At 45.7% G+C, this 18445-nt stretch overlaps 1 long non-coding RNA gene across 1 annotated transcript; it reads left to right on the top strand.

Annotated features, from left to right (window-relative positions):
- Positions 1-2010: 2010 nt before the first annotated feature.
- LOC144382771 (uncharacterized) lies at positions 2011-16884 on the top strand. Its single transcript, XR_013450166.1, has 2 exons — positions 2011-2167; positions 13533-16884. It is a non-coding gene; the product is annotated as an uncharacterized LOC144382771 (long non-coding RNA).
- The last annotated feature ends 1561 nt before the right edge of the window (positions 16885-18445 follow it).

Below are 18445 nucleotides of genomic sequence, written 5' to 3'. Positions count from 1 at the left end.
AAAAACGGGTCTGTGGGAAGTCGTAACACTCACCAAACTCTTGACAGCCGCTGTTCTTCATGGCGGCTGTGAACAATTGCCCGCCTGCCAGTGTCTGACTGAAATAATAGCTGTATGTACAGGATCGTTTGGAAGACAGATGGCGGAGGCAATCCCCATTCATCTGCCGGCGGCCATTTCATAACTCTCACCAGCCTGTCAGGCCCAGGATGGGAAGGCAGAATGCAGCCTTGCTAATTACTAAAGCTCATTAGAGAGCTGTTGTATTAAAGCCAGTACCTCTGTCCTGCCCCAGTCCTGCACCGCCCCAGCCCCACCATGCCAGCCCCACTCCAAGGTGTTTTTGAGAATGTCTTTTGCATCCTTGGGAAAAGCATGTCCCCAAAGCCTAGAAGCCCTGACGTTTGCTAGGTGGGCTTTACTTTTTCACTTTTTCACTCCGCCCCACTTCCTAAGGAAGTATTGTAGCTCCAAAAAGAGGTCTCTCACCTTCCCCACTGTTCGCCCCTTCCATAACTTTGCCCATTACGATTCCATATCTCACAGTCTGGATGACGTTTCCTAAACCGAGCTGCCATTTGCTGCTTAAGGCACCAAACATGTCTGTTAGCATTTTTATAGCATGCATTAAGCCCAAGACTTATTTCAATGCAATGTTTACAGATTTAGAGAACTTTCCAGCATGGCATATCCTGCCAGCATATTTGAAATCCTTGGTTGTCATTCAACAGCAATTTTTGAGAATCTACTACGTGGATGTAAACAGGAATGAGGCAAAATAGGAGGGCCTTCGAGTGAGGGTAGCTTATTGAGTGTGGACCTGTGCAGTTACAGCGCCCGGGCTCACTTCAATGCTCTGCAGCCGCCATGTTGGAATTCATCATTTCTGGACAAGAGCCCCACGTTTTCACTTTTGCCCTGGGCCCCCTCTGATTGGATTGGCAGCTGGTTCTGCTACAATTGCTGGAAAGGGGAAGCATTCACAAGGGCTCAGGAAGCAGTCCCTCCTGAGCCAAAGCTGAGAGGCTAGAAACTCCAGATGTAACAGAGATTAGCCAGTGGAGGAGAGGGAAAGATCAGTGCACACAGCAAGGCAAACATGGATGGCAAATATTATTAGTGCCTATTTGAGCACTACCCTAGGCATGGTCTGCTTTTGAGGTGCTAAAGACTGGAGGTAGACCCCACATCACCTTAAATTCAGCAACCTAACAGCACCACTTGTGACTTCTCTCAGGAACAATTGGCTGGCATCGATCCTCCACTATGTCACCAATTTCACTATATACCAGTTCTACTGAAATGTCAGCCGGAGAAGGACGTGTAAAAAATAAGGCTGGAATGTAACGGGAGCCTGTAAAGGGAAGCCTTTGAATGCCAGACTGAGGAATATGGGGAAGCTTTTGAAAAATTTGGTCGGAAGAGTGACTACTGGAGCTCTGGCCGCCCCAAGAAAAGAAATATTCTTTCTACGCCCACTGGGCCATTTGTTCATAAGGCTTATATAATAACAAATAACTTTCCAGCACCTTCCCCTCATTGCACATCTCCCTCCCACTATTCCCCTTCCTCACACTGCTTCTCCCACCCCACAAACACATGACACAAAAAGTCCAGCTGTTGTCCTTAATTTGGGCTCTGCTGTTGCCTTGACCTCCCTTGGACTGAGGTCATTGACCACGCTTCGGTCCATTGCACTATGCCCGAATTCACACATCTGACCTCTCCCAAACTTCTTAGGGGAGGAATCCCACCCATGACCCTGTCTGTGGCAGGCAGAATTTGAAAAATGACCACAGTGACCTCAGCCTTGTATAATCTCTCCACCTGAGTGTGGGTGGAACCTGGGAGTATATGAGATGCCATCCCCATGATTATGCCAGGTCATAGGGCAAAAGGGATCCTGCAGATGTGATTAAGGTTACTCCTCAGAAAGGGTAGGCCTAATCTGGTCACATGAGCCCTTTAAAAGCAGAATTTTCTCCAGCTGGTGGCAGAAGAACAGGAGACTGAAGCACGAGAAGGACTCAAAGCCCCAGTCCTGCTTGGAACATGGACCTCCAGCTGACAGCCAGCAAGGAAATGGAGAAAGCAGGCCTAAAACTACAAGGCGCTGAGGTCTGCCCACTACCTCAAAGGCTTAAGAGATTCTTCCCAGAGCCTCCAGGTAAGAGCCTAGTCTAGCCAACATCTTGATTTTGGCCTTCAGAGACCCTGAGCATAAAACCCAGACAAGCTGACCTGACTTCTAACCCACAGAACTGTGAGATTATAAACAGAAGTTGTGGGGCACCTGGGTGGCTCAGTCAGTTAAGAATCTGCCTTCGGCTCAGGTCATGATTCCAGCATCCTGGGATCAAGTCCTGAGTTGGGCTCCTTGCTCAGTGGGGAGCCTGTTTCTCTCTCTGCTGCTCCCCACTGCTTGTGCTCTCTCTCTCCCTCTCTCTCTCTCAAATAAATAAATAATCTTTTAAAAAATATAAACAGATGTTGCTTAAGCTGCTAAATGTATAGTAATTTGTTATATAGAAATAGAAAAGTAATATACTGGTTTAGCCCCTTCCAGCCACTCTCCTGCTCAGCAGCTCAGATCCTGCCACTTTAACATTAGGCAGAGTCATAACGCAAGCATCAGGAGTCGCATCTGAAGGGACAATGAATTAAAAATGAGAAATGAGTGTAGAGACAACCAGTTGGGAGATTATTGCAAATGACCAGCATGAAGAAATAAGGTCCTAAATTTAGTGGCAGCATTTATAGATAAGAGCGATGGATTTGAGAGTCCTGCTAAAAGAAAAACTGTCCAGATTAACCAATTGATTGGATGGGAGAGATAGAGACAGCTATTATGTTGGTTTCTGGAAGGAGTTGGAGGGTACACTGGTCCTCTGTGATAGCATGTTCATTAAACTAAATGGAAAGAAGATGTGTTCAATTTTTCCTAAGATAAGAAGGAATCGTGTTAGTTAAAATTGTTGGTGGCAAGCAACAGCACTAATTCAATTCAAACAAGTTTTAGGGGGTAAATAGAGGAGGGTGCTTTGTATTGAGGTGCAGGTGTTTTATAGACCCCAAGGGACAGGAGAACAGCCAAGCGTCTGAGAAGACAAGATTGGGATATGGAAGCCCCTGGGGACCAGAGAGTGTGCTCTCTGCGTCCGCATCTCTTCTTCCCCAGAGACCATCCTCGTGTGCCAGTTAGATGTCCATGGCAAAGCTTTAGGGTTGAAGGGGAGACCAGGCTGGACTGGAATTGCTAACTCTGATTCCCAGTCTCCAGGGGAAATGATCCAGTTGGTCGATGTGGTTGCCCTACCTCGCACACCACCATCATGCTGCTGCCCTCAAGAAAAGTGGGAGAATTGATTCATGAGCAGGGCAGACACTCCCAACGTTGTTTACCAAAAAAGCAGATAGGATTTCTCAAATCTTAATTTCTGCAGACACAGGAGTACCAGAGTGTGGTATTATACCCAAGCAGCTGGGTCCCAATCCCAGTGCTCCCTCTAACTAACAGTGTGTATGACAGTGATGAACTAACTAAACTTCTCTAGGTCTCAGTACTTCTAGGTATAAAATAAGGCCCTTGGTCCAGGTGACGTTGAGGGTTCCAGGTTTAATGCCCTGTGATACTAAGTCCTTCTGAGCAGAACGATGCTATATTGATCCAGTTCTTGTGTTTAACTCTCCCTTGCCCTCTCAAAGACCAGAACTAAAGCCTCTCTGCATTAATCCTCTCATTCGCTTACAAGAGGAAGAAAGGCAGCCGAGGAAAATAGATAGTTTGTTTTCCAAGAGAGCTGGACCACCTGAAAATCTACTTAGTACTCAAAAAACACTAACCCCCAACCCGGTGTTAACTGCCTTTAAGTCTCTGCCTTGACAGGAGCAGAGATTCTGTGCTCCCGCCAACAAAAGTGTGTCTCAGATTACTGGGGGGCCTGGCTGCCACCATGCTGGCTCTCATCTTGCAGCTTTCTTTAGAACCACAGAAGGTCAGAACTTTAGAAACTTTAATCCAGTTCCTTGATTTTCTATAGGACAAAGCAGAAGCTGAAAGAGAAGAGACTTGCCCATGGTCATATGGATCTTTGGGAGCAGAAAGGGGGAGTAGAGCCAAGTGGCCTGACCCATGTTTTCCTGCTGTCCCTTCTTTGAACAGATTTAGGCATGTGATCTGAGGCTGGAGCCCCAAGGATAAGCCAGCAGACTTGACTGATGGCATCTGTTATTTATGAGTTGAATTGTGACCCCACGCCACCAAAATTCATATTTTGAAGTCCTAACACCACCCTCCTCCCTGCTACCTTAGAATGGGATCTGATTTGGAGACAGGTCTTTACAGTGGTAATCAAATTAAAATGAAGTCATTAGAGTGGTCCTCAATCCTCTACCAAATATTGCCTTTCGTGCCCAGCCACGGAGGTCCTTCCCTTCCCGCAGCCTAATACTGCGATGCCTTTCTCCTGCTCTCCAAACTCGGGTTAGAGTCTCATTTCTGTTCTGTGATTTTTTTTTAAGACTGACTACGTTTACTCCTTGCAGCTCCCATCTACTTCCTCTGCACAGTGGCCAAAGCCTCTCGGGCAGCCATGAGGAAAAGGTTGGTGGAAAACTGAGGTCTCATTCCAACACTGGAGCTGTGGACCTGGGGTCTGACAAGAGATGCCACAGCAGGAATGTGGTCTCCTAAGTCTTCACTCTCAAAAGGAGAGTGAAATGGAGCCTGAATCTGACACCATGAGATGCAAAAGTATCTACTCTGAGTGCTGGTGGCATTTTCTAAGTTCTGAGATAAGCCCAGGAAATAATCCAAAAGAAGGATGATGACAGACTCTTAAATTGTGGAAAGTGCCATTTTAAAATAGTTGTTGTGCATGACTTGGAAATTGTCTCAGAACAAAATGTTTGTCAATCTCTGAGTCCTTATCTCTACAATTTGTTAATAGAGAGACTTGTACAGCGTGCTAGCTCATGTAACAAGAGGTTAAAATGGGACAGTCTCAGTGTCAGTAGAGGCTTTAGCATGCAGGTACTGGCTAGATCACTTACGCAAAACTGGAAGTGGAGGTATATGAAAGCCACTTTTGTGACTCAGCTCATTGCTCATCTCCAGCCTATCAAGAAGTTGAGGAGAACAAAAGCAAAGATGGGAATTGGAGAGAGGCTTTTCCTTGGAGGTAAGTGGTCAGGGAGCCTCTTTACACCATCTACGAGGGAGGCACGTGCCTTACCTCAAGCCTACCAATAAAGGCATCAAGGGGGCCTGCAGAAGCCTTCAGATGAGCCCTCTAGAAAGCAGTCTGGGGTGTTTGGCTCAGAGACAAGAAATCTGAAGGGCCTGGAGGCTAGCTGAAGCATCATGAGATGACAATGTAGAGACTCTAGTCTGAGAGTAATTTTCATTCCCTCTACTGAAGGATTTAAGATGAAGATATCTTCTGTGCACCAGAGGTAAGCAGAGAGAGGGAGAGAGAGCAGAACTATCTCAGAGGGCCTTGCCCATGGGGCCACCTGAAAAAGCAATGGGAAAAGAACAGGGGAGTGTCTGTGTGGAGGTGGTCACAGAATTAGGGTTGTTACAGACTGAACTAGGTCCCCTAAAATTCATGTGTTGAAGCTCAACGTGACAATATTTGGAGATAGGGACTTGAAGAGGTAATTAAGGTTAAATGAGGTCGTAGGACAGGAGCCCCAATCTGATAGGACTGGTGTCCTTATAAGAAGGGAAGGAGACCAGAGCTCCCTCTCTCTCTCTCCCCCGCCCTTTGCATGCACAGAGGAAAGGCCATTTGAGGACAGAGTGAGAAGGTGGTTGTCTGCAAACAAAAAGAGAGCCCTCACCAGAAGCCAATTCTGCTGGCACCTTAATCTTGGACTTCCAGCCTCCAGAACTGTGATAAAACAAATGTCTGTTATTTAAGCCAGCCAGTCTATGATGTTTTGTTATGGTGGTGAAAGCAGAGTAATGAAGGGGTCTCAGGCAGCCAACCAGAGAGTGAGTCCCCTAAAGCAGAGATTCATAGGTGAATGGTTCCCAGTGATGGAGGGATCTCCAAAGAACCCAGAGTGCAATCCAAAAGAAATAAATTCACCCCACAAAGAAATCTCGAGGATTAATGTTTTCACTGGTGAAGTCTACCAAACATTTAAAGAAGAAATAACACCAATCTTACATAAATTCTTCCAGAGAATAGAAAAAGAGTATGTGCTTCTCAAGTCATTTTATGAAGACAACATGATCAAGATAGTAAAACCTGATAGAGACATTGCAAGAAAGAAAATAGTAAGTCAGTGTTCCTCAAAACTACAGATGCAAAATCCTACACATAATATCATTAAAATCCAATGATTTGGGAAAGGATAATATGTCATAACTAAGTGCAGTTTAACCCAGGGATGCACGTGTTAACATTTGAGAAGCCAATCCATGTAATTCACACAGCAACAGAATAAAGAAAAAAGATCATTTGATCATCACAGTGGATGTAGAAAAAATTTATGAAATTCAACAGTCATTCATAGTAAAAACTCGTAGCATACTATGATAAATCTAATCGTCTATGACAAAACAAAACAAAAAAAGACCTGAGAACAGAAATGATCGATACTGTACTTACTGGAGGTTTTCACCAGTGCAATAAGGCAAGAGAGCTGAACCTCTGCCAAACCCAGAGACCGCAGTACCAGTCATGACTGTACCTGTCAGGTACTCCTCACCACTCCAGCACTGGAGCGGAACAGAAATCACACCTAGCAAACTGAGAGTCAGGTGGGGAGAGGGCAGAATCAAGAAGAAAGCAGCCACCCAGCCTCTCTCACCCCATGTTCCTTTCCACTGAAGCCATGCCAAGCTGGGAGAAGGAGGTGTTTTACATTATTTTTTAATGAATTGGATTTTTTACTCTTACACAGGCTGGAAATTTTAGTTACTGAGAGAGTGTTATTTCATGATATTCAGTGGCCACAGGACTTTTCCTTCGCTGCAAATGACCTGAAACCAGAGAGTGTGCTCTGGATTTCATCTAAGGGATAAGGATAAACTCTATCGGGGCAGGTATGCGTGGGGATAAAGCTGTCTTCTATTCCACTCAGTGACTAACACTCTTTAAAAATCCTGGTTTGCAGTCATTAATGTTGTTAATGTGCTCACTGTGAGTCTCCCAGAGGTAAGCGCATCCCCTGGACCACATTTTTTCTACCTTTGTTGGAAAGAGCCTTCCTCCGATGTCTTTCAAGAACTCAACCTCTTGACCTGGATTGTGCCTAAGCGGGCAATTGCAGACATTCTTTGCTGACTGAGAAAGCAGCTGATTTTGCAGGGCTCACAGATGGGGGTTTCTGTGTTGGGCATGAGCAGAACGTTGCCTTGTGCTCTTACCACTCCACCCTTAGTTTCTTGTGTTTCTCCTGTCTTGGAAACGTAATGGTTGCTGAGGCTGTCCTGAGTTTATCTTGTGTTCACTTCTAATGTGTGCTAAATGATTGGAAATGGGAAGCAGATGGACACTTGGCCCAGAGATTAAACTCCATCTCCTTAATTAGATGGTGTTGATTAAGGCTTCCATGGGGTCCTTCTCCTCACTGCCAAGTAAAAGAGCTCTGCAGTGGGGCTCCTCAAAGCATTTGGGAACTAATGGTTTATTCAGTTCCTCCTTCGCATTTATTCACGGACACTGAACAAACAGGAGCCAAACTGTCTTTGTCTCTTTGGTTTTTCTCTAGCAGTTTCACCATGTGACTTTCCTCTCTGGCAAGAGTTGAAACAGAATAAAGGGAATTCTGGTTAGCCCCTGGCTGAACTTTGCTTCCTATCTTGAGTTAGCAGAATTTGGTTGGGGACAGGAGGAGAGGTGGTCTTCAGAACGGAGAGCTTCCGAGCTTTAGGAAAGCGCTGGGTACTGACATCAGCCTGGGGCTTCTCCTATCAAAGGGGAACAGACAAGAGTTCGGAGACTAAGAGATCAGAGTTCGAATCTTGGCTCAGCTGGTTAGTAGCTGAAACTGTGGTATGCTGGTAAATTTTGAACAACAGACTGTGAAATAAATAAATAAGGCCCTAATTTGGAACACGTGCCAGTTTTTGTGATGTAAATACTCCCACCATGGCCAATTTTCAGCGACCAACGGGTTGTCACTGAATGCAAAATGAGGAAGAGATTCTCACTGTTGGTTCTGTATAGCTTGTCTGAGCTGACCCCAGCACACCGGTAAGCATGATAAAGCCCCAGTTTTATCGTCTGTACAAAAGGAGAGGTACTTGGCAGGGTCGTTATAAAGATAAAAGTAATGGCCAAAACAGGGTCTGACGCACATGAGGGGCTCAATAAATTGTTACCGCATATCATCATTTTAAACTGGGCTTTAAGGAAGTGACTTCACACACTGCTGAGCACTCCAAGAAGTCCGAGCCTCAGCCTTGAAAACTTAGCAAGTAAATTTCATTATCCAGGTGTCTGGGGAATGAAGTCACACTAATCAAATGTATAAAGGGCAGTTTATAAATACCAATTTACTACTTTGATTTAGTGTATATACAGAATAATAATTGTTCCAAACCCAAACTGGCTCATGTGGTCTAAAAAAGGATTTCTTTTTGTGGCTTAGCAATTTGTTTATACGCAAAGTGCTACAAAAGCATAAGTGTTGATGATATATTTTTTTAAGATTTTATTTATTTATTTGTCAGAGAGAGAGAGAGAGTGTGTGCACGTGTGCACAAGCAGGGGGAGCGATAGAGGGAGAAGAAAGCTCCCCACTGAGCAGGGAGCCCAATGCGGGGCTGGATCCCAGGACCCTGATATCATGACCTGAGCCAAAGGCAAACGCTTGACTGAGCCACCCAGGTGTCCCAGGGTTAATGATATTTAAATATGCTTATTTAAGCATCTGGATTAAAAAATTGAACTGGGGCTGCCCCAGCAAATCCCTGGCCTACGCTGACATCAGCATATCCCTGGTCTGAGAACCAAGACTCGTGTTCTACACCTATCTCCTTGCAGGCATCCAGCTCTCCTGTCAACCCTGCAGAAGACTGGACAGATGGACATTGTTAAGAGGAGATATATTTAACTACCCCTGAGGGGGTCCTGCCTAGAGTTTCCCCAACCACAACTATACTGATAAATTTTAAACCCTTTGGGTAGGGGCACCTGGGTGGCTCAGTCAGTTAAGTGTCTGCCTTCAGCTCAGGTCATGATCCCAGGGTCCTGGGATCGAGCCCCACGTTGGGCTCTGTGCTCAGCAGGGAGCCTGCTTCTCCCTCTGCCTGCCGCTCCCCCTGCTTGTTCTCTCTCTCTGTCAAATAAATAAAAAAATAAATAAATAAACCCGTTGGGTAAGGGAAAAACAATGAAGATTACCAGTTCCATTTTACTATATGCAGACTGACACACAGAGAGCCAAAGGCACATAGAAGGTAAGTAGGGAGCTAAGACTGGAATTCAGATCTCTGAGGCATAGTTTAGTGCTCTTCTCTCTGCCCCTGGGAAGATCAGTTGGGCAGCACAAAAAGCATACAGTCTAATGCATGAGAAAACCACATGTGTAGATAAATTGAAAGAGAGACTTTCTACAGTGGAGGATGCAGGATGTTCTGGGAAAACTATCCCAGTGAGAAAGGGGTGATTGGTATAGGTATGGTCGGGGGAGGTTCTAGATGTGGGGACCTCTGAGCTGAGCTCTTAAAGGATGAGTAGAATTACCTCAGAATAGAGGGATGTTGCAGGTTGGGTTTACCAGGAAGATTTTTAAGATGGGGATTAGCATATGAGACTTCCGTTAGAGAATGCTTCTGGGAAGGGAAAGACACAGGATTGGGGAGAGGGAGTTGAACCATGATATAATCCAAACAAGGGCCTCAGCCAGCTCCTAAGAGCTCTGGAACTGAAGTGGCTCCTTCAGAGTTTTTCCAAGTAGGACTGAGGGAGCCAGGCCATTTATATCATCAGGTGGATCCATCATGGGTGTTGCAGGCTGTCCCTAAAAGCAGGTGTGACTCAGAATGAGTAATTTTGTTCAAAAGAGGGCTGGTCCCCAGCAGCGATCCCAGGTGCTGGGGAAATAAGTCTTCCATTTCTCATGTTGGATCTGGGTAGCATATCACATCATCCACCACAAGAGGGAAAGCGTTTTCGACACTGAGGAAAGCACTGAAGGAAGCGCATGTCGGTGCCATGGGAGTGCTCCAGTGTTTGTCGCAGACAGGATTTCACGTGAAGCAGATCCTGAGACAGAGATATGCATACAGGCGGTTTATTGGGGAGCAGTCAGTCTCAGGAACAACATCTTTAAGGGAGCGGGGGAAGCAGGACTAGGCAAAGGGAGCAGCTGGACTGCAAAATAGGTGCAGCAGAGAGCTAGCCAATCCCACAGGGATGGCCCATCAGAGATGTCCTGGACCAAAGTAAATGAGATGAGCCTTATACTACTGCATTGACCCGTCACTGGAAATGCATTGACCCCAAGGAAGAGTGCATAACTTTTCCATGGGAGCTCCCTTCAGGGAAGGGCAAGTCCTTGGAGGGACTCAGCTATGAGCCATCAGCCGTCCACACTCTTAACATCAGGGGGAGTGAGTACCTTGGTTCTGAAGGACCATGAACGTCTATTGTTGTCCATCTAATGTGAATGTGAACAGTTTCCGGTTCCCCTTGATTAGAATGGAAAAGAATACATTGGCCAAACTGATGGCCACATAACGTGTATTTAAAGATGTGTTAACCTGCTATTTAGATCGCAAAGATACCACATCTAGCATGATGGTGGTGACTGACACCACCACTTGGTTGGGCTTGCAGTACTCAGGTGTCATTCATCAAGATCTGCCTGATTTTTGCCCAGACCACACTGGCAAATTAAATGGGGACTATTAGCCCTGCATTCTTTAGTTAAGAGTCTCTGCCATTCATCCAAGGGAAAATATATATTTTTTTTTTTTATTTTTTAGCTTGTCTGTGGTTTGTTTGTGTTGTATTTGGTAAATTTTAGGGTCATGGTGATCTTTAAATAGTTTAGTATATCTTAAAATCATTTAGTGACAGGGCTAGAGAAGATAAGTCAGATGGCAGTAGAATGAGGAACTTATGGGAGTGAGAATTCATGGAGTTTGGTGCAAAAATTACCTCAGCCAGAGCGAGGGTGGGTAAGTGGAGGTGAATGGGCCTCTCTTTAGCTTTTACCATTAAAGCTTACTTCTCATTTTACCACCACACCAACATCAGAGAGGGAAAAAATTATGGAAGTCCCCTACCCTCCCTCCCAATGGGATTGAGGGGAAATAGCTCATTATTGCTTCTGAATGAGAGAGTATCTCTTTCCATAATGAAGACATTTAATGTTCTGCTAATCAACTGCTGAGACTGGCGGAGCATCTGTGGGTGTTTTATCTTGGTTAATGGGGATATTTCAAAGAGCCCAGCTTAGGGAAATCTTCTGACTGGGCAAGTTTTATTCAGTGCCAGCGTTTCCTAACTCCTACTCCATTAGATACCTTGCTTTCCTGCCCACCCCCCTCTCCCCACGTCACCCCTTCCTCCCTACCCCGCTGCTGGAAAATACTGCGGTTTGTCTAGATCCAAACATACGGGTTTATAGGCTCGTCTCTTTTTATGTGTGCGTATTTATTGTTTTTATGTATATAAACATTTGTTGGTTATTAATTTTGTCTATCATCAACTTATGACTTAATTCGGATCTTGGAAACGGGGAGGGCTGACGGTCTCTCTTCCAGGCGAAGGGCAGACAAGCTACTCGTTCTAAGCTGGTGGTTCCTATCTAGCAGAATCACAGAAGCGCCCTCCGAGCTGCCACAAGTAGAGACTAGTGTCCGTCGCTTCCCCGCCTTGGCATTCAGCAGGACAGCTCAGCGCATGAACTCCGAGGTCGGTTTGCCTGATGATGGTGCCGCCGCTGCCGAGACCACCGAGGGTGCGACGACTGTCCAGAAGGAGGTGCCCGGATAGCCCTCCGCACATGTTTTTGACTTCCTGCCAGCTTCAATTCCCTGCCTCTCTTAATGACCAGCATTTCTAGGGCCTTCAGTTATGTCCAGCTATTCTCAGGTGTCAGGGACCAGGGAGGATTTTATTGGTCTTAAGCAGGCAGCAGACCCACATCCCTCCAGGTGTTCCTAAAGAAAGCTGTTTATCTCAAAAGATCCAGCTTGGGGGATGGGGAGACATTTCTCCTGGCAGGGACTCCTATAAACTTCCCTGCAATAGACTCTCCTCCTCTCCTTATTCACTCACTCACTCATTTATTCATTGAGTTAATAAATATTTATTGAGCAGCCACTTCTTTCCAGGCATTAGGAACTACAGTCCTGGAGATACAGTGCTGACTAAGATCAATACTGGCCCAGGCTTCATGAAGATCACACTCTACCAACTTTGCTTCATCTCATGGTACCCCTACTCACAAGTACCCCTTGATTAGGAGAGAGAACACAGGGTTCTAGAGAGTTTATGTTTTGTTTTTTCTTAAGATTATTTACTTATTTGAGAAAGAGAGAGAGAAGGAGCACAAGTTGGGGGGAGGGGCATAGAGAGAGAGGGAGAAGCAGACTCCCCACGGAGCAGGGAGCCCGATGTGGGGCTCGATCCCAGGACCCTGAGATCATGACCTGCACCGAAGGCAGACACTTAACCGACTGAGCCACCCAGGTGCCTCTCTAGAGAGTTTTGATTTGAAATAGCCGTGCTCAAAATTTGGGGATCATTCCTCCCATTGTTTGAACACCCGTGGAAGCTAAGATGCTGGAGTTCAGGAAAAGGGATGGTGACATTGAGATGGTAGGGAGATTTGCACAGTGTCAGAGCATGAGGGAAACTGAGAAGCCTACACTTACCTGCCAGTCAAGTGGATTGTAGAAGAACATAAAATGATAAAAGAACTGAAGATGAGTTACATTTAGAACTTAAAAGTACAAAATCGCTCTCATAATCTTTCTTTGTATTTTTCTATCCTCATGAAGATGTGATTTATTTACACTGTCATAGAATAAATAGAACCTTGACTTTTATTTCACACATCATCTGATTTTAGGTACCTTTGACTGTTGCATCGGGTTTTCAGCAGAACATTCTTCTGGGGGACTGGGGCAACATATCTGCCCTTCTCCCCACCCCATTCGCCTGTCTCAACTCTGATGCCGCACACAAGCCACAGTACATTCATTGGGGGTGCTCAGTCCCTGATTTGAAGCACGTCTACACCAATTAGCCAACACAGGTCCAGAGCAGCCCCTTATCTGCCAGTCTCCTTTGACCTTCTGACCTGTTTTACAAGGCCTTTCCTTTCCATGCCTAACACAGAGAGGGAAGATGCACAATAAATATTTATTGAACGAGTAAATTTTGTTTCTATTTTCATACTCTTCCTCGGGTAAGAGATGGCTTATTATTTTCATGGAAGGAGCATCCAAATAAATGAAAAGGAAGAGCATGTCAAAGTCTCCATTCAAATGTTCCCAGCTAGGAGTGAAAAAAAAAAAAAAAAAAAGTTGATTTTCCACCCCTGTTCCTTTATTCTAGGTACTGACTGGTTCCTAATCTGAAAAGGCACATTGACTTGTGGGCTCGGGTTATCTTCAGTGCACCCGGAGAGAAGAGCAGATGGCTTGCTAGGTCCAGGAATTCCCCGGAGCTCATCTCCATTACTCAACAGATCATTAATCTGGAACTTCAAAACCACAACAGAGCACTAAGGCAGCTAAACCAAGAGCTACTTGATCCTTTGTGCCTTCAAAGACATGGGTAATGATTAGGTTTCTCACCATCAGTAAACTTAAACAATGAAAGCTCAAGAACAAAAGCTGCCTTTCACTATTCCGGAGATCCCTGGCAATAGAACGCGAGTAGGATGATGAGATGGGGATGCCCCCCCTACCCCCACACTCCTAGAGGATAAGACACAAGGAAACCTCTCTAGCCCAGGCCTGTTCTTCTCAGATTCCAGGTAGGACTTACAATCCCAGTCAGAGGGTGGTGCAGTGTGGAGCATCCATTGGCTGGAACGAATTCTAGTAATCGTCTTGGCAATTTTTCTTCAGAAATCTGTGATTTTAAAACCATTGAACAAATCATACAAAACACCTGAAAATACAGCATAAAATACAGCAAGTATTTTTTAAATGCATGGTTGAATTCAGAAGAAAGTAGGGAAATTCCAAGAGGGTGCAGCCGGCCAAGCTGGACACCAAAATAGAAGCCCCATTTCAAGAACCAAGAGGCTTGGGTGTGAATGACAGTGCTGGGGGCAGGAGACCACCCCAGAGGCACACGCAAAGCAGGGAGTGGGAGGCTCCGTAAATATTCAGGTCCCTCAAAGGCCTACCCCTAGAGAAGAGGCACAACAGAAAGGGGAGTGTCACCTACAAAGGGAAATAAGGAAGCTGGCCCATCTTGACATGGATTCTGGTCGGAAATTTTACAAAAGGTCTCCTATGATGATCTGTAACTTCGGCCTACCCTCGTGCCGGTTTGGCATTCTAATTTACTACCTGCGAGATCCAGGCAACCCCTACAAAAATATTTCCCTATCCATTTGGGGGCAAGTGTATACTCATACCGGAGTTAGCATAATAACCTGAGTTTGTGGTTAATGCTTGGGTTAGAGAGAAATGGTAGTTGATGAACACATTGTAATTTTATTTGTAGAGTGCTTTCTTGTGTATCTGTGAGTCTTGATCTAGCTACTTACCTAAGCAGGCTTGTACAAAATGTATCCATAATGTAACTGAGCACCTTCTTTTATTGTCATTCTAAAGCCTGAGGTAGAGAAAATTTCTGTGATTGAGAGATACTTGAGTTGGGGTGGCTGCAGTCAATTCGGTAGGCTTGTCCCTGTCGTGGCGCTTTGACAAGGAGTAGTCCTGATTATACAGACCAGCTTACAAGACATTCTAACAAGTGAGAACCCTTTCAACCTCTGGAAACCACATGCCCCTGCTTCAAGCCAACACAACTGAGTGCTTCAAATGAGCATTGCTTCAGCCCTCATGGTGAAATAAAGCCAGTTTTATCTTCCCAGAAATGAACTTGTTCAGATCACCCAACTTGTCCGTGACCTGTCCCTTCCGTATCATGACCTGGTCCCTCTCTCCCTCTCCCTTCTCCCCCTGCCCTCTCCCACCCTGCATGCTCACCTAAAATCTCAGCTCCAAACCAGGTCGTTCCAGTCATGACTACTCTGCCTGTAGGCTAGTTCGTTCTGTGCCACCTCCACTACATTGTGTGCTAAAAATCCCATTCTTACATAGTTCTGGTTGAGAGTTGGCCAAAAGAGGAACTTGCATGGGATTTGAAAGATGGAAATGAAGTACCATCTGTTACCTGCTGAAGGTCATCAAGATCAGATGGGGCACCAGTGGGTTCCAGCTCGTCCCCGCCCTCCTGCCCTCTGCGTGGAGCTCTTCCTCCTGACGGCTGATCCTGTGGACCAGGGATCAGTCCAGGTTCCTCCCCATATACTTGCTGGCAGACCCGTAGAAGCACAGCTACCCACAGACCTCCCATGATCTCCTCGTTTGCTAAGCTCCGTTTTCAAGGCCAGATGTGCTTGGCATCTCATACAGCCAGGATATGGACTCCTCTGATCCTCCAACTTCGCTCCTGGACCTTCACTCCCCCAGATCCGCCCAGTAGTTAAGTTAGGTCTCGTTTCTACAGTAAACCCTGTATCCGGTGATGAACAGTGGTTCTGTCTCTACACTTGAACCCTGACCGATTCACCCTGTTACCTGGTGCCCAAGAGAGGCCCGCCATATAGAACTGGGCGATAAGTATTTGATGTGTCAGCATTTCACCTGAGCATCTTTTTCCTCCACTCTGGAGTGAGGAAATCAGACGGGAAAGATGGGATGCACTTCTCCAAAAGGACGAGTATTGCCTTCCACAGTCTGCGCAGCTCCTTACTGGCGCGTTTTACCAGCTCAAACCATCATCTTCATCCGCCGCTGCTTCTGTCCCACCCCTCACACCAGGGCATGTCCAGGCTCGCAGGCTACAGGGCCAGGCAGGGCTGCCAAGCCGCCGTCCTGCGCGGTCCCTGCGCCCTCGTCCTTGCGTCCTTCCACTCCGGCCCAGCCGCATCTGTGCGCGTGTGCTCTACGTGCCTCTCTCTAACCCCCTCCCCCGACCCCCGACCCCCGACCCCCGCCCCCGGCGCGGGGCCCGCAGAGACTGCGCTGCTTCTCGCGTGCTCTGAGAAGAACTGGCAGCGCTCACACAGTTCACACAGCTAAAACTCTCTCGCTGGCAGCGTTCACACAGTTCACACAGCTAAAACTCTCTCGCTGAGTACACGCCGGCAATTCCCATTTAGACTTTTCTACAGAACAGTTTTGTAGCATTTCCATTTATTACACATTTAATTGCCTTTTAATTGGTGCCCCTGTTTTCAGCATGTTTGAGGCATATTGAAAGTCTCTGCCTTAGCACCCATTTCAGGCTTGCTTCCTGCCCTGGATTACGTTACTGTTGGCCAAAACTCTGTGCTGGAGCCTTCAAGTTTAATCAAAGATTTACCGTCTGGTATAAAGGCTTGTGAAAGTCATAATTCCTACAGGCAGAGGGGGAGAGAACAATACAGAATTTCAGAGGTAATCTCAGGAGTTAAAATTACCATTGCAATACACCAAGTTCATGGTAACTTGTCCCGTAACTATCAGTGGGTCTTAGAGTCCAGACACTTAAATTTGAGTTCCACATCCATTATTTTCAATTTCTATGCCTGAGGCTTGAGGTGGGGCTTTCCTGGAGTAGGGTGGTTGAGCTATGAAGTCCTGTTGGCATTTAATATTCTGTCTGTCTGATTGTAACTTGACAGAAGACCCTTATGATTGTATATTTGAAACACTTAAACATGAATAATGTAGTTTTTAAATTTTGTGTTTGGATTATTTTAATCTTTGGTACAAATAGGCTCTCTGGCTGCTTGCTTGCTTGTTTTTCTTTAATTTAGATATTTAACTTATTCATTTCTTTATTTACATTAAGGAATATTGTGGTTGGGCAGGTTCTGAAGAGCAAGCTCAGGAGGTCTTGGCTGGGAGACCCTCTGAGCCTGAATTTTCACACTTCTGACCTTGGAGTAACCATATCTACCCCAACAGGGTTGTAGTGAGGGTGAAAATGAAGATAATGATCATGGCAGTTCTTCACAACCTGAAAGCTGCTGTAGAAATACAATCATTATTTTCACAAGAAATCTATCCCCAGGTCATGAGCAGAGTCCTTTTTGGAAAAGTCTAGACAGATTACATCAAAACCTGTTTTTCCAGGATTACTCACTTGGCTACTACCTACGTTTTTGTGTTTTGTTTTGTTTTTGTCTCTGAACTCTTTCTTTGCTCATTAGTATCTCTTGCAGAGTAGAAATAAGATGAGAAAATCGAACCCGTTCAGTTTGCTTCTTAAGAGGAACTCTGGTTAAAACTTTGGTGTGGACGCACACAAAGCCCTGGAACTACATGTCCCAGAATCCTCTGCCCTCTATGGTTCCTGGCTGGGGTCAACAACCCTGAGGGGCTCTCATCTATGACCGCAGGTGGGAGAGAAGGTGAGGCCTTACTCTCTGCAGGCCGGGCAACCAGACGTGGCAGCAAGCTCTTGATGTGTTATACTTTCATCATGACCTAGATCATTAGTGGGGATGCTGCAGGATTGTTGAGAATCGCCATGATTTCTGGTGAGCTCATGAGAAGCACCCACTTGAGTTCTTCAGGCTGAGATGGGGGGTGGGGGGGGTGTTGACTTTTCTGACCAACAGTTCGTGGTTAATTGGCCCTAATTCTCTATATTAAGACTTGTAAGTCCCAAAACATGTAGCATGACTTCTATTTTCCCAGTCTGACCCTATCTGATACAAACCTTTCCCTTTTCACCAATGCCACGTGTGACAAAATTTATTAAGCACTTACTATAAGCTACCAGGAGCCAGTCACTTTGCTAGGTGCTTTACGTGTATGATCTCATTTAATCCTCATTATAACCCTTCAAAATCAATCCGATTACTTCCTCCACTTTATAGGCAAGGTAACTGAGGCTTGAAGGGGTTAAGTAATTTGCCCAAGATCACACAATAAGATATACAGAGTCCTAGACTTTCAGGGCTACAGAGTCCTTATGAAATTGGCCAGGTGGGTAGCATTTTTCTATGATAATACATTTTAAAAGTCCAGTGGGATATTAGAATGAGTCAGCATCTCCCAAATAACATGGCCATTGTGACCGAGCAGGACTCTAAAACACCACTGTCAGAATTCGACCGATCAGAGATCTAGTGACTGGTGAAATTAGGAACACAGCGAGGAGCATTTGGTGCTGATGGGCTTTGTGAAAAAATCAGAGCTGGTTTTTGAAGCAGACACAGAGCCAGGAGAATGGTGTCGGTGCTGGCCGTCATGACGGTCACCTCTTCGAGAAGGTCTGTAAGAGGATCCTAA

The sequence above is a fragment of the Halichoerus grypus genome, chromosome 8 (genome assembly GCF_964656455.1).
Source record: "Halichoerus grypus chromosome 8, mHalGry1.hap1.1, whole genome shotgun sequence".
NCBI lineage: Eukaryota > Metazoa > Chordata > Mammalia > Carnivora > Phocidae > Halichoerus > Halichoerus grypus.
The sequence above is the reverse complement of the archived record's forward strand: the minus strand, read 5'-3'. Positions and strand labels throughout refer to the sequence as shown.